We start from the raw sequence: 14,851 nt of genomic DNA on the forward strand, positions 1-14,851 counted from the left end.
ATCTGCCAGAGATCGGTTGTGAAAAGTTTCCTAGGGCAGTAAAAATTACAAATCCGGCCATGGCTGTACTAGCTGGACAAAGTATGTTAAAGGTTGCTGCTGCTGCTGCAAAAATAGTAAAAATGGAACATAGATCCAGTGTTGAGGGTATGTGCAAGTGCCTTGAAAGGACAGTGTGTGGAGGTGATTCTTGCAGCGTTCACATGCATGTTATTTCATATGGATGTTATTTGCTGCTGGGGTAGAGGGGTATTGCAGATAATTTAGTATGATACTGACTCCTGTTTACTATCTGCAATACCGCTTGACCCCAGCAGCAAATTACAACCATATGATAAACATAAATCACCCCCTCTATGAAATGCAACACCCCTGTATGAAACGTGAAATTATCCCCCCCCCCCCATATTTAATGTAATAATCACCCCAGTATGAATAGCAACTATAACACCCATATTCTGTGTTCTCTCCAGGCTCTTTTAGACGGGTGCATCATCTAACTAGTTTTGGTGAGCAACCGGCTGTCATCAGCTCACCTCCTCATCCTCTTCTTATGCTGTAGGTAGAGTTGCACTGGTCCAGCATTCCCACCTCGCACCCCACCCGGCTACTTTTTCATGCCACCCGGCTGGAAAAAAATCCTGGGGAGAACACTGTTTAATATCAAAAAAATAATACAAATTACACTCACAAAGCTGCCGTTGAGATAAGCACTTAAAAGAGAGTGGACCAGGTCCCCAAGGAACCGCCCGTACAGATACAGCTTTCGAATCCCCCCTCCTTAGGTGCAGAGCAGTTCATTTAGTCACAGGGGGCATTAAATGCAACTGGTGATTTCACAGAGAAAAACTTCTCACTGCAAGACTATGGAAGCAACATCTTCCATGGCTTCCACGTAGCACTCTTGTGTGGCGGGTAATGTTATTTTTTATTTATATTGCTGCACCTATATCATCGCAGCACATTCAAAAGGGCATCCTGTACTTGATCTGGCTTCTTTGAATGTCCAGTGTATATAAGCTGTGTGTTACAACATCTTGTCAATATAGAGGAACAAAGTCTGAAGAAAGCTTATTAGCTGAAAGTTTACTTTTATTTTACCTCTAAGTTAGCCATTAAATGGTATCATACTGATTCAAAACTTCTTGATCTGGCTTAGTCATGAAGAGCGATGTGGTCCGGTGCGCTGTACAGCGATTGCCCAATATTCTAACATGCATCCAAACATGTATTCATTGGCCCTCCAGTGTGCTCCAGTCTGGTATTGAGCTTTCAGTAAAATTAGCTGATAGTGCCCTTGCCAGGAATTGAGCTTAGGTTTTTAGCTATGCAGGGTGAGAGTTCTAGAAACTAATCTGCCATTTTTTGGACTTTTGTATCTTCAGTCAAGGGCCTGGGTGTGAAATGCCCATGTAACTGAACAGTTCACATTAATTGTCAACTTGCCTGGTTGTAAGTTAAAAAAAATGTCCCCAGTTGCCTTGTGTTCTGCTCACGGTATAGGTCTTCAGGAACACCTGCCAATTGTTAAACGATTAAAATAATCTATAATCATTTTTTTAGTCAATGCTGTAGACATTTTTTAGGCATTTGGCAGACATTTTTTATAGGCAGTGGACAAGTTTTATTGGCATTTCTTACAACCACAGGGCCTCATTGAGTTTCTGAGGAAGTGAAATTCAGTGGTTTTATTATCTCTGAATGGGGTTTATGTTTTGTAAAACTGAAGATGATCACCAAGGAAGTGATGTGTGAGCATTTTTGCGTGTCACCAACTTGTACTTAATTATACAAAGTAGCAAAGTATTATTCAAAACTTTCAACCTAGAAAACCTCACAGTTTACACTTTCCCTTTTTCAGGAATGTAAATAAATGACTTCAGAATTTAATAAATAGAAATGAATGCACAAAGAGGTGATGGGGAGCAGGGAGTGCACGGGATGTGTGTTATCTGCTCTTTAGGGGAGCCTGGCAAAAGACCAAGGCTGGCTCTCACAGCCACTGTAAATATCTCATTCCCTTCTCAAGATCTTGTCCCCTGAAATTCCTATTCTTAGAAACGTCTTCCTTCATTTCAAGATTCTATAGAGCAGTTACAAGTTTTCCTTCAAAGGGCTCTTTATTCTCTTTCTATACAAATATGAGCTGAAGTGTCACTTTATAAAGAGAATTTTGTCTCCTTTTTATTCAGCAGAAATATCTCCTCAATAGGATGCATTTCCTGCTTATACCTTCTATGTATCCTTATCTTTAAAAGTTGAAGAAAACCTATTTTTGCTGCTCCACCACCCCTCTTGATTGGCAGCAGAACTTTCAATAAACACAACTTTACCTAATGTACAAAGGTCTCTTTTCATATGTGTTTTATTTATTAGGTTCATGACAAAGTATTTTCAATTTTTTTTTTATCTGAAAAGTAAACGAAAATGTGTTATTTGTGTAGATCTCCACCTACTGATCTGACCAGGAAGCTTTATAGGTCTTTAAAACTTTAAAAAATGTGCTTTTTTTTATCTTAGACACTTCTTGACTTACAACAGTAAAGTGAGACTTTTCATTTTATAAAACTAATATCAGCAGGTGAAACGCCAAATAGTGAAACTTTTGTTTACAATATTCACTAGTTCATATTTAAAAAAAAAAAAAAACAAAACAGATAAACACAAATAAATAACTGAAATATTCTGATAAACACTATACTTTCCGCAAGGAAGGATGTTCCGCTACACCATGGGTAGGGTATAAAGATGTCTTCTATTTTATTGACACATCAGAAGATACACATAAGGCTAACGCGTATTGGAGCTCACAATGGCTCCTTAATCATAGCTCCGATACGCGTTAGCCTTATGTGTATCTTCTGATGTGTCAATAAAATCGAAGAAATCTTTATACCCTACCCATGGTGTAGCGGAACATCCTTCCTTGCTGCTTGTGCTGAGACCCATGATTCCTGCTCCCCTGGGCACTGTATTGGTGGTGATAGCGTTTCCATTTTCTGCTCACTATACTTTCCCATTGATGGGCTAAAGTAGAAAGCTTGGCTCCTTTGACTCTGGCAGAGCGCAACAGACCAAATTGGATGCAAATGGAACGAATTAAGCAATGCGATCTGTTTACATCAGTCCATCGTAATGGATCCATTCAGTGCGTTCCGGAAAGCAGAACATAAAGATGGGTACCGCATGATTTTTCTACATGGAACCGACGCGATGGATGGCAACTGAGGCCAGCACAATCAATGCTAGCCTATGAGGCCATTTTCACTAGGCTGCTCGTTGTGTGCATGCCACAAGATGCTCACCTGCTGCATCCATTTGGGCCCCTGCACACTGGAATTGACGGTAAACTCATCATAATGCCCCAGAACAGGATTAGTGATGGAAGCACACACTGCTGCTCTGTTTATTCCGATAGGGACACTAGGGAAGAGGGGACCCAGAAGTCAATACACATTCCGGTGTGGTGGTGGTGGGGGGTAATTTACAAGGCAACCAAATAGATAAGGAGCACTCACTCTGCACATGGCAGGGGGAGAAAGTAGCACACGGCTGTCAGCATGCAGCTCATCTTTCTGCATGTACAGCTGTTTTTTATATTGTGGTGGGAGGAGTCCTCGGGAAGTCACCAATGATATTGACTTGAGTATAAGCCAAGACCCCCACTTTCGAGCCACTTTTTTGGTCTCAAAAACTCGGCTTATACGCGAGTATATACACTGCGCAGCTTATGAAGTAGGAGACCTTACAAAGCAAATATAAGATCTAGGGCAAAGAACATAGGATCTGAACAAAATGCTGATAACTTGATGGACATGACTGAAACTTATCAAATCCTAAACAAAACAAAAATGGAATAGTAGATCTCAAAAACAATACCAGGAAGTCAAACTTGAGAATACAAGGCCTCCTGGAAACGGTCACATCCCTTAAAGAGAACCTGAACTGAAAATAAAAAGTCAAAATAACCATACACCTCCTGTGTAGTCTACTATTCAATTTCTTTCTCCTCTCCTGCGTCCCATTTGTCCACTGTGATCAATGGATTTCTCCGTCCTCCATTATAAAAATAGTCATTACCCCGATACAGCTTCCTGGTCAGCACACTGTTACAAGAAGAACATGGACCCAAACTACTTGCATTGACCGTAAACAATGCAAGGCCAGTCTTATTGCAGACTGTGTGCTTCATACTATAGCTGAACTCTACGCTACCTAGTCTGACTTATTTATACTATTATCATATTTTGGGTCCATCTTAGATGTCTCATTGAATATCAGTAAATTTGAGTCCATATTTTGCAGCACCTTGCCATATACATTTACCCTTCAATTCACAAATTTTGGGGCCCAGTGCCATAATATATCACATATTTGGGATTAAAGTTAACACCTTCCAGTTATTAAATTGGACCTTAAGAACTTACATAGAAAATGTGGTCAATCCATATGATACAGCCCAATAAAACAGAATCTTTCAAAAGCTAATGTATTATCGCAAAAGATAGTTGTCTTTTATAAGTGCAGCCACCAGTCCAGCTATGGATAGAAAATGACAAAAATAAAATTAAACAGCTTTTGTAACCAGCAAGCCAAACTCCTGAAAGTCAGCAAAATGACCAATTCCAGTTACTACCCTCTCTATTAATATGTGGAAGAGACCTTTAGGTAAGATATAACATAAAGGAAAACTCCTCAAGATAGATCCATATGTTGGTAAGACTAAGCTTTATGAATGGTTTATCGATAAAACATTACTACCTTACTAAAGTTTTTAGAACATACTGTAACCGTTTGGTAAAAATACAAACATTGCACTAAATACATCTCGTCTCGTCTATAAAAAAGATTTTTTGGGCTGAGCATTTTTTTTAGTTCCTTAAAGTGACCCTGTAGTGAAAGGATATGGAGAATGGCTTATTTATTTCCTTTAAAAAAATGCTACATGAATGTCTGTTCTGCTGATCGTATGTTTAAGGCTCTTACAACTGTGTTCCAGATTTAGTCTGACTCTCAAGTGTGCAGATTCCTAAAATATAGGCTGAAAGGGGAGATTGCTAGAGACAACCACATGTCTATTAACTAGATTAAAAAATCACCATCACAAAAATTGTAAACACTTAAAATACATTTGTATAAAAGGACAAGTCTGTAAGCAAACCACGAGTCAGGGCTGGCTACTACAATGAAACAACAGGGACATTGCTGTGGGGGAAACCACATGTTCATAAACAAGATTTAGCTCAGGCAGGATACACTCAGAGATACACTTATAGATCTGTGGTAGGTCTATGAACAATCTGAGAGTCAGGGCAGACTACTGCAGTAATTTGGCAAAGCAGCTTCTAGAGGCAACTGCAGGTTCCTAACTAGGCAAAGTAAAAGATCGGAATTCAGAGGAAAATCTGTGAGCAATCCAAAGGCCCAGGTAGGCTGCAAGCAATCCAAGTTCAGAAACGAGCTGCTTTTAATCAGGGAATAGACAAGAGGTCCAAAGCAAGAATTAAAACTTCCAGACAGCGTCAAAAGATACAGAATTGGGTGGCCAGATACAAGACTCAGGCAAAACAATTAGCAAAATTGGGACTGAGGTACAGCAGGTAGCAAGATTTCAGGTTCATCAGATAGCAAAACAGTTGTAGATGTAAAACAGATTTCAAGTTTGGGTTAAGGGAGCTGGCAAAGGTTTAGAGATCCAGGAGAGCTGGATAGTATGCCACAGGTGAGTCCTTGCTACCATATAGATGGATCAATTGTCCATACGGACTTAAGCACCAAGTCCAATATATTTCTTCAAGCTAAACAGTGGGCATTCAACGTTGCATAGGCTTCTGTGTATAATACACCTCCACCACACCCTCAAGACTGGGAACTCAGCCTTATCCACAGACCCTCCGTCAGATGGGTCTATTGTGCCTTGGGATACTCTCAGGTGATCCCCAGCCTCTAACGATCCACAGCTTGAATTGTATGCACCTCCTTCACAAAGCAAGCACCTCAAAATAAAAGCACATGGCCTAGTCGGGCCCTGAATTACATGCACAAAGGAAGAAATTAAGATAATCAGTAAAGGAATATATTTTTTTATATTCGCCAAAATTACCAAGAGCAGGGAGAGCCGTCTTCTTGCTTCTCACTGCGTCCAAATGAAACACGGACGTTTTAATAGGTACGCCTTGATTGGGTTCAGGAATCATGACACTACACCCCTAATACTTAAATCCATTTCTAGATGTTATTATTATTTATTGGATTTATATAGTGCCAACGTATGACTCAGTGCTGCACAATAAATAAGGTTACAAACAATGATAATAGGGCTCTCCCCGCGCCAAACTGAGCTGCACGGAAGTAATATGTACTCAGCTTCTAGGACTCACATTTTTTAATACAATTCCCTTACTTTTCTTTAGTAACCTCCTGATGTGAGAAACTGTGCTAAAAAGCATTCCACTAATTAACTGACCTTCATGATCACGATGGTCATCTAGAAGATAAGTCTAGCTTCAAACCAATAATCAGATGCTAAAATCGTAAGTTAAACCAAATTGGGTTGTACAGGTATTTCTTCACATAAAGGAGTAACAGTTCGTTCCAGCATTTCATTATCTGGATTGGTATGGTGTCAGAATTTAGTCTAGGAGAGATAGCTATCTCACTTTATAGTCCGGGTCTTGTAAGTAAATCTAGGCATATATGCAATATTTTCTTCTATAAATATTTTGAACATAATGAAAATCTATTAAAAAGAAAGGTCTTCTTAATAATGTTGGATTCTTGTTGATTTGAACATTGCCCAGGAAAGAAATTTCTGCAGTGGATTGACGTGGTCAGGAGTACAGAGGAGATGGATCACAGAGCAAGCAGTAGAGCGAGGCTGTTACTTTGTTTGCAATGATGCTAGTGACTTGAGACTCGGTCTCTCCTGATCTCTGGTCTAATATTGAGTGGTGAGGATGACAAGGTGGTATATGATTGATATGGATCATTAAAAGAGTATTAGGGAGAAACAATTATATGATTGTATTGAGGGATTTATCTGCCCAAAGAGAGATGCAGTTTTCTGTCTATACTGGGATTACATACATTGTTGAATTCTTCAGAGATGAATCGATTCAGTCCACACACTGCAAAACATTTTCAATACATTTGATAAGGGAATCTATTGAAAATTGATTGAACCACAGTATTGCACTGCTGATTGACTACAGCTCCTTCCCCGCCCCAATCGACCAACTTCTTCCATGCTTGATCAATGTTTGATATTAGGTCAAAATCGATTGGAAATCAACATTTTTGTGGAATGGACTCCCAGCAGATTCAATCACAGTGATCAAATCTGCCAAGAATCGAATGAGAAAATCAATGTGTCTATGGCCTGCTTTAGTCACTAAAATTACCCAGATCAGTTCTCCAACACTCTATTACGTTAGCTATGCAAAGCTTGCCCCACCAGGGATAAATCTGTTTTAACCTCATTGATTTTAGTTGTGGTTACACTTGCCTGGCATGCAGCTGTCATCTCCAGCACCTGAGACTTTTTTTGGAGAAGCAGTGTTTCCATCATCATCTGGATTCAAACATGGTATCAGTATCTTCTATGGCTTCCGAGCCAACTGGCTCATCATGCTGGAACTTTCAGAACTTGACCCCGGTCAGTGTGTTGTCATGTTGCCTAGTATCACTAGGCTCAGAAAATGGTAGGTTAGCAGGCTGTGTTGTGCAGAAATTCAGTGGCCACTTCATGATGTCTGGATATTGCTGAAAGGGAACTTGCTCTAATTCTCCTCACTGCATTGACATCTGGCCCCCAAGATTCAGAAATTTTACATAAAAAAAAATGTTTATGGACAGATAGCTTCTAGGTGGTTAAAATCTTGATCTACTCTACTTTTTTAACAAATTATGCCTCTATTTTACTACTATACAGGCTTTAACACTGGGCGTGTTAGTTAACACTACTGCAGTTCAAGCTGCTGAAAATCTTGTCCCTGTTTGGAGCCTCCGCTTTCCTTGTTTGACACCATCAAAGCACAATGTGTGGCAGCAGCAGCTTGGAGTGACATCACCACATCTGGAGGACATGACACAGGGAGGGACAGGCCGGTTTGCCAAAGCGATCTGTGAGGCTGAGTTTTATGTTAACGGTGTATGTACCATTGTCAGCATCTGCTTCAAAGTGTATTCCAAATTTATCAGTGTGCTTAAGCAAATGGAGCTTAAAGTAACGCTCCAGTTTCAGTAAGATAAAGGAGAAGCCCTTGGGATCAGTTACAGTAAGAACCATAAATATTTAGACATTGAAAAAGCTATGGCTATTAATTCTTACTTTTTACCTAAAGCATTGGAGTTGAAGTTGAACCGTGAATTTATTTTATTTATTCAAGTGTTTATATAGCGCCGACATATTACACAGCGCTTGTACTGAGTATATTGTCTTGTCTCTAACTGTTCCTCAGAGGGGCTCACAATCTAATCCCTACCATAATCATATGTCTATGTATGTATTGTGTAGTGTATGTATCAGAGTCTAGAGTTAATTTAGGGGGAATCCAATCAACTTATCTGTACGTTTTTTGGGATGTGGGAGGAAACCGGAGTGCCCGGAAGAAACCCACACAGACACAGGGAGAACATACAAACTCCTTGCACATGTTGACCTGGATGGGATTCAAACTGGGGACCCAGCGCTGCAAGGCGAGAGTGCTAACCACTACGCCACTGTGCTGCCCATGTAAACTTAAAGTGCCGACTTCCATCTCTAGCTTTTGGGTATTTATGTTCCAATCTGGTGTAGTCCCTTCTAGAATATATGCAATAGCAGTTATGCTTAAACTGAACTAAATGCAGTACAGCATATGAAAAAAGGCCACAAAATGGCAATGTCTAATAATGTGATTTTTATTTTTTCATAGACTTTCATTCTTTACCCGTTGTTCCTGTATTTATTTCTTCCTCCTATCATAATATAATAATAATAATAATACAATAACATTTGTAAAGGGCTTTTCTCCCATAGGACTCAAAGCCCATGGCCGGCCTTTGACCTGAGCGACCAGAGCGGTCGCTCAGGGCGCCGGCTTCCAGGGGGGCGCACGTGCATTCATGTACTCTGGACTGGCCGCATTTCTACCTGGCTGCGGGCTCTGAGTCATTCTGTGGCTGCTGCGAGTAGCTCCGACTGCGCCCTCCCTGTCCCGCTAAGGGGGATGGGGTGAAGACTCCAGGAACCTGCTGCTGCCTCTTATGGAGCATGTGTGAGCAGTGCGTGCCAGTAGCGCCGCCCCTAGCTCACAGGCGATGTCTGATTGGATGGCTCAGCCTGCTTCAGTGGGATATACAGGCTGCTTCGGAGCTTCGCTGCCTCAGATACTTGTTACTCCTAAGTCCTGGCCATCTTCTGTCCCCAGCTACACAGTGGACAAGACAAGCAGAAAAGTAACTGCCTCCTGGGTGGGGAAGGGGGAGGGGGCAGTCAGAGGTGCCTATATATACACTAAAGGGGGATATGCCTATATACACTATCTGCCTAGCCTATATACAGTAAAGGGAGGATCTGCCTATATATACTAAAAGGGGGATCTGCTTATATGCACAAAAGGGGGGATATGCCTATATACACTAAAGGGGGGATCTGCCTATATACACTTAAGGAAGGAGGGAATCTGCCTACATACACTAAAGGAAGGAGGGAATCTGCCTACATACACTAAAGGAGGGGATCTTGATAGCACTTTTTCACCAACTTTGAGGAACTTTTTTATTTGTAAAATGCTGAAAAGTTATTTTAAAGTGAAGATGAAAATTATCTCCTAGGAGAAAACGGGAATTGCATATGTGCCTGTGTGTGCGTGCATGTTTGTGTGTGCGCAAAAAAAGGATGGGGGGGGGGGGGGGTTACCAAAATCTGGTTTCGCTCAGGGCGCTGTGAAACCTAAGGCCGGCCCTGTCAAAGCCCATAGTTGTGTCTCAGATTAATACAGGGTTGCAGGCTGGGTTGTGTTACAGAGGAGATAGTCAGATGTTCATGAATGCCAGACTGAAGAGGTAGGTTTTCAGTTTAGACTTAAATGCTTCTAGGGATGGAGCTGTCCTGATTGGGTGGCAGGTATTATTATACCTTTCAAATGCAACATGTTGGATGTGTATAATTCCTGAGGTTATTGAAATATCTTTTTATGAGTCATTATTCTGAGTGTGCTTTGCCTGCTTAATTATCACAAAGACCAACTTTTCCTGCAGATTTTGGGTGCAGATCATTGTGAATAGACTGACATAAGAAAGGAATCTTTAGTGGTACTGTGATCTACAAAGCACATGTAAGAAACCATTTTGTTCAGCTTAGTAAGGGAGTAAAAGATCTCTAGCAGCTGGGCATACACGGGTCGACCTTCTCTTATTAATCGAGCCGCTGATGGCTCGATTGATAATATCCGTCAGGTCCGATGACTGCGCAGATCGATTCACTGCTCGATCCCCGGACAATAGCGGGGAATCGAGCGGAAGATAAGGAAGCACCGTGGGGGCGAGCGGGAATCGATCCGGGCGGCCGTGGGGACGCAGCGGGAGTCGATCCGGCGGCTAATCAAGCCACCGGATCGCTCCGTGTATTCCCAGCATAAGGAGATTTGAAAATCTCTTGTTGATGTAATGTTTTGCTTGTGCTCTCACATAGGCAATGTTATTATTTTTAAATCGCACATAGCGTAGCACTTTTCAAATCACTGGCGCTTAATAAAAGTGCTCGTAGTGTGATGTGAACCAGCCCTGCAATGCTTGGTACACAGGATGCAATTTTCTGTCAGATCGGCGAGTCAAATCGATAATTTCCGACATGTCCGATCGGCTCCCGATTGATAAAGGGATCGATTTTTCAGATCATTACTGCACAAAATCAATCCCATTATTGATTGGGAGCAGATCGGACATGTTGGAAATTATTGGTTCGACCCGTTGATCTGAGGGAAGTTTGCATCATGCGTACCTAGCATAAGTAACTAAAATGAGTAACGACCATTATCATTTGAGAAAGTGTAAAGATGCTGCTAGTCAGTGAAAGATTGTCACGCTAGATAGACCATATGTTATTGATTAAGAATGAGATAGTAACATCAGACAATCGCAATATGAAATAAGCTTATTAGTGGAAGATGATCAGTGGATTCATATAAGTATGCTCAATATAACAAAGGGCTTGTAGAATGCACTATAGGGGGTACATTAATGTTCCAAGCTGAATATTAAAGTACTACTTAGGAAGCTATACAAGATGAGATTTAGTGCAGAAAGCGATATGCGGAAATGCTGGAGACCGTGGTACAGCTCTGGTCAGTTGGAGAGAATATAAGAGAAAACAGTGTGTCAACAATAGTACTGTGCAGTCAAGGTGATTCACTCAATGGGCTTGATTCACAAAGCCGTGCAAACTGTTTAGCACGGGTGTGCTAAACAGTTAGCACGTGAAGTGCCGTTCGCGGACCTTTGCGCGCGCAATTTGCCGCGGTTCGCGCGAATCGCGCACAAAAGTCCGCGAACGGCACTTCACGTGCTAACTGTTTAGCACACCCGTGCTAAACAGTTTGCACGGCTTTGTGAATCAAGCCTAATGTGTTGATTCAAAAGATCACTATATTAAAAATGTTGACATTCTGTTAAAGCAGCAGAAAATCTGCACTAGACTTTGTGTCAAAATATTTTCAGAAATGCCACTTTTTAAAATGTGACAGGTCCTGTCCTTTTAGCTTGTTACCAATGAGGATTGGGACCACATTTAATTATTTTTTTTTCCCCACTAGACAAATAGTCAGCATTGATTTAGAAACATCTGCTGACCTGTCAATTACTGTTCTGATGTAATATGTATTCAAAGTCTTGTCAGGTGGAAAAAAAACAAGTAAAGAAGGGGAGGAACCGAGAACAACTGAAAAGTTATCCTGGTTTAGAAAATCGGCACAGGAGGAAGAACATTACCACACAGGACTACCTACTGTACAAACAAGCCCTGCAGGAGCTCATGGGCAGGCTTTCACGTGCCAAGCAATTATACTTCTTCATTCCTCACAGTCCCACTACACTAAACAACTTTTTACACCTTATTCTCCCTACTGCGCTCCCCACCCATTTCTCGAACAACATGGTTATCAGCAGAAGACTTGGCATTGTACTCAGCAAGGCCAATACAATATACAACAGTTTTAAGATTTTCACCAGTACAACCACTCCTCCTATCTGCCTGCTTACTCATCTACTATAAAGCCTCGTAAACACGGTAGATGGTTTTTGGCTGAGGCAGCTGTTCCGGGCCCCTTCACCCCTGTAACATGCTACTCTTTGGCCCACCAAGAAACAGGCAAGCTTTTCCAGTCATTGCTGAAGTTCCCCCTTGTCTTGTTCACATCTTCTCTCATTACTCTGATGCTGTCCCTCTTTGCCTGTCTTTCCATTGGCAGCCAGTTACCCAAATAATCAATTATAAACTAAAAAAAAAAACTAAATTGCAAACCCCCTCTCTTACACAGTTCTCCATAAGTTGTTCCTTCCATACATTTCCTCAGTGATTTCCAGATGCGATACCACCTGCACATGAAACCCTCCTATCATCTCCTTTGGTCTCCTTCTCTGATTCTTGCATCCAGGTGGTCTCATTCCTTCTGTTGTACTCTCATCCACATCTTGTCATAAAACAAGCCTTGAAATTTACCAACAGATTTTAACCCTTGTGCTGCAAGGCAAGACTACTATTTGCAACACCGTCATGCTGTCCAATCACAAAAAAATATATCTTATGCTGGGAATTCCGCAGCTCGAATTTGTTTCCGCGGCTCGATTATGCTGCCGGATCTATTCCCACTTGTCCCCGCGGGCGATTCTACTATCTTTCGCTCGTTTTCCTTATCTTTTTCCATTGTCCCGCCCGCGGGATCGAGCGTGGAATTGATCCGGTGGGTGATCGTACATGTCGGAAATTATCATTCGAGCCATCCAAACGTACCGTGTATTCCCAGCATTACAGATGGATGCAACACTTCTGCTGGTAATATTGAGCTTGGATGTCTTGTGTAGGCTGTTACAGTCTATCTATACAGGAAAGGTTGTATTGCATGTTGCCAACCTAATGCTAGGTACACACCATACAATTTTCTGTTAGATTTTCTGTTAAGGGGCACATACACCTAACGATTTTCCCGCCGATATACAGCAGATTCAATCACTGTGATCGAATCTGCTGTGAAATAGTTATGCATACGCTGACAGAACGATCGATTTCCGTCCGAAATCAATCGTTCCAGCCGATTCCCGTCGATCCGTCCGTGCGGAAGATTTTGGTCGATCGCCGGCGGGTCGGGATTGCGTTGATAGCGGTGTTAGAATGCCCGACGACCAACGCTAGCGGCAATACATTACCTGCTCTAGCCATCGCGAGTCTCCCTCTGTCCCCGCGGCTTTATCTCCGCGATGGGTTTCGGACCGGCTGCAGCTTCATTGAACTTCCTGTCCAGGCAGGAAGTTTAAACAGTAGAGCGCCCTCTACTGTTTAAGCTTCCCTGGACAGGCAGTTCAATGAAGCTGCAGCCGATCCAGAACCCAGCGCGGAGAAGAAGCCGCGGGGACTGAAGGGGACTCGCGCCGGCCGAAGCAGGTAATGTATGCGGGGGTGGCGGCGGCATGCGGCTGCTTCACAGATTGTGATCGGTTTCATGCTGAAATCGATTCACAATCTGTTTGCAGTAAAGGCAGCCATACGATCCCTCTCTGATCAGATTCAATCAGGGAGGGATCTGTCTGTTGGTCGAATCTGATGGCAAATCGACCAGGGTATGGCTACCATTAGATTTACCTGTCAGATAATTTCCAACATGTTGGAAATGATCTACCTAACCATCTATCTGCCTAGCAATTAGGCATTGTTCTACTCAGCAGGAGATAACCAGAAGACAATGTACCAGAGATAATGCCTAGTTTCTACCAGTACTTTACAGAAAATAATGCTGGGAATACAGGGTTGATTTTTAAGCTGATAAGATAGTTCAGTAGATAATTTCCGACATGTCCGATCTCACTTTCGATTCTCTGACCGCTCGTTTTCTGATTGAAGTGAATGGAAAAAGATAAGAAAAACGAGTGGAAGATAAGAGAATCGAGAGCTGAATCAAGCAGCAAAAATGATCGAGAGCAGGAACACACGGCAAAAACGAACCGTGTATTCGCAGCATAAGACTTTACAGTACTTTACAGAAATAATATACAGAAAATCTAGCAGAAAAATCTAACAGAAAATTGTATGGTGTGTACTAGGCTAAAGATTCCAAAGTGATGTGTACTATCCAGAATCAGAAGAAACATTTTTCATCTGACACAACAAATATCTTTCTGTTCACCTACCATGAGATACAATTTCTGTATCAATGCAGCCTCATCTACACGGTACAATTTTCCATCAGGTTGGATCTATTAGATCATTTCCAACTGGTCCAATCGCATTGCGTTAGATTTTACAATAGATTTTGGTTATTTCTCAAAGCAAAATCTATTGCAAAATTGATCTGACACAATTTGGACACACGATGCAATTTCTTATTAGATCTATCTAATAGATCCGTGTATATATGAAGTCCTTCAGAACAAAGCCTCAAAGTCAGTAGACGTTATGGGGTTATGACTATTAAATAACAAGTCTGGTTGCAGAAATGTTATTCATCATAATTTTACAACTCAATTGTTATCCTTCAACAGTCTCCCTTCTATTGAATGTTGCACCATTAAGTCATCAGCTGTTATCTGCTTTTGTAGGGTTGCTATTTTTTCCTTTGCCTCATCCACTGTCTGAAAATGGGCGCCCTTTACTGTGGAT

General features: G+C 41.6%; 1 protein-coding gene across 9 annotated transcripts in view; it reads left to right on the forward strand.

Annotated features, from left to right (window-relative positions):
* The window catches only part of LOC137521286 (CMP-N-acetylneuraminate-beta-galactosamide-alpha-2,3-sialyltransferase 4-like), a 696,719-nt gene that overhangs the window by 390,536 nt on the left and 291,332 nt on the right, over positions 1 to 14,851 (forward strand). The gene's annotated exons all lie outside the window — the stretch shown is intronic.

The sequence above is a fragment of the Hyperolius riggenbachi genome, chromosome 6 (assembly GCF_040937935.1).
Source record: "Hyperolius riggenbachi isolate aHypRig1 chromosome 6, aHypRig1.pri, whole genome shotgun sequence".
Classification (NCBI taxonomy): domain Eukaryota; kingdom Metazoa; phylum Chordata; class Amphibia; order Anura; family Hyperoliidae; genus Hyperolius; species Hyperolius riggenbachi.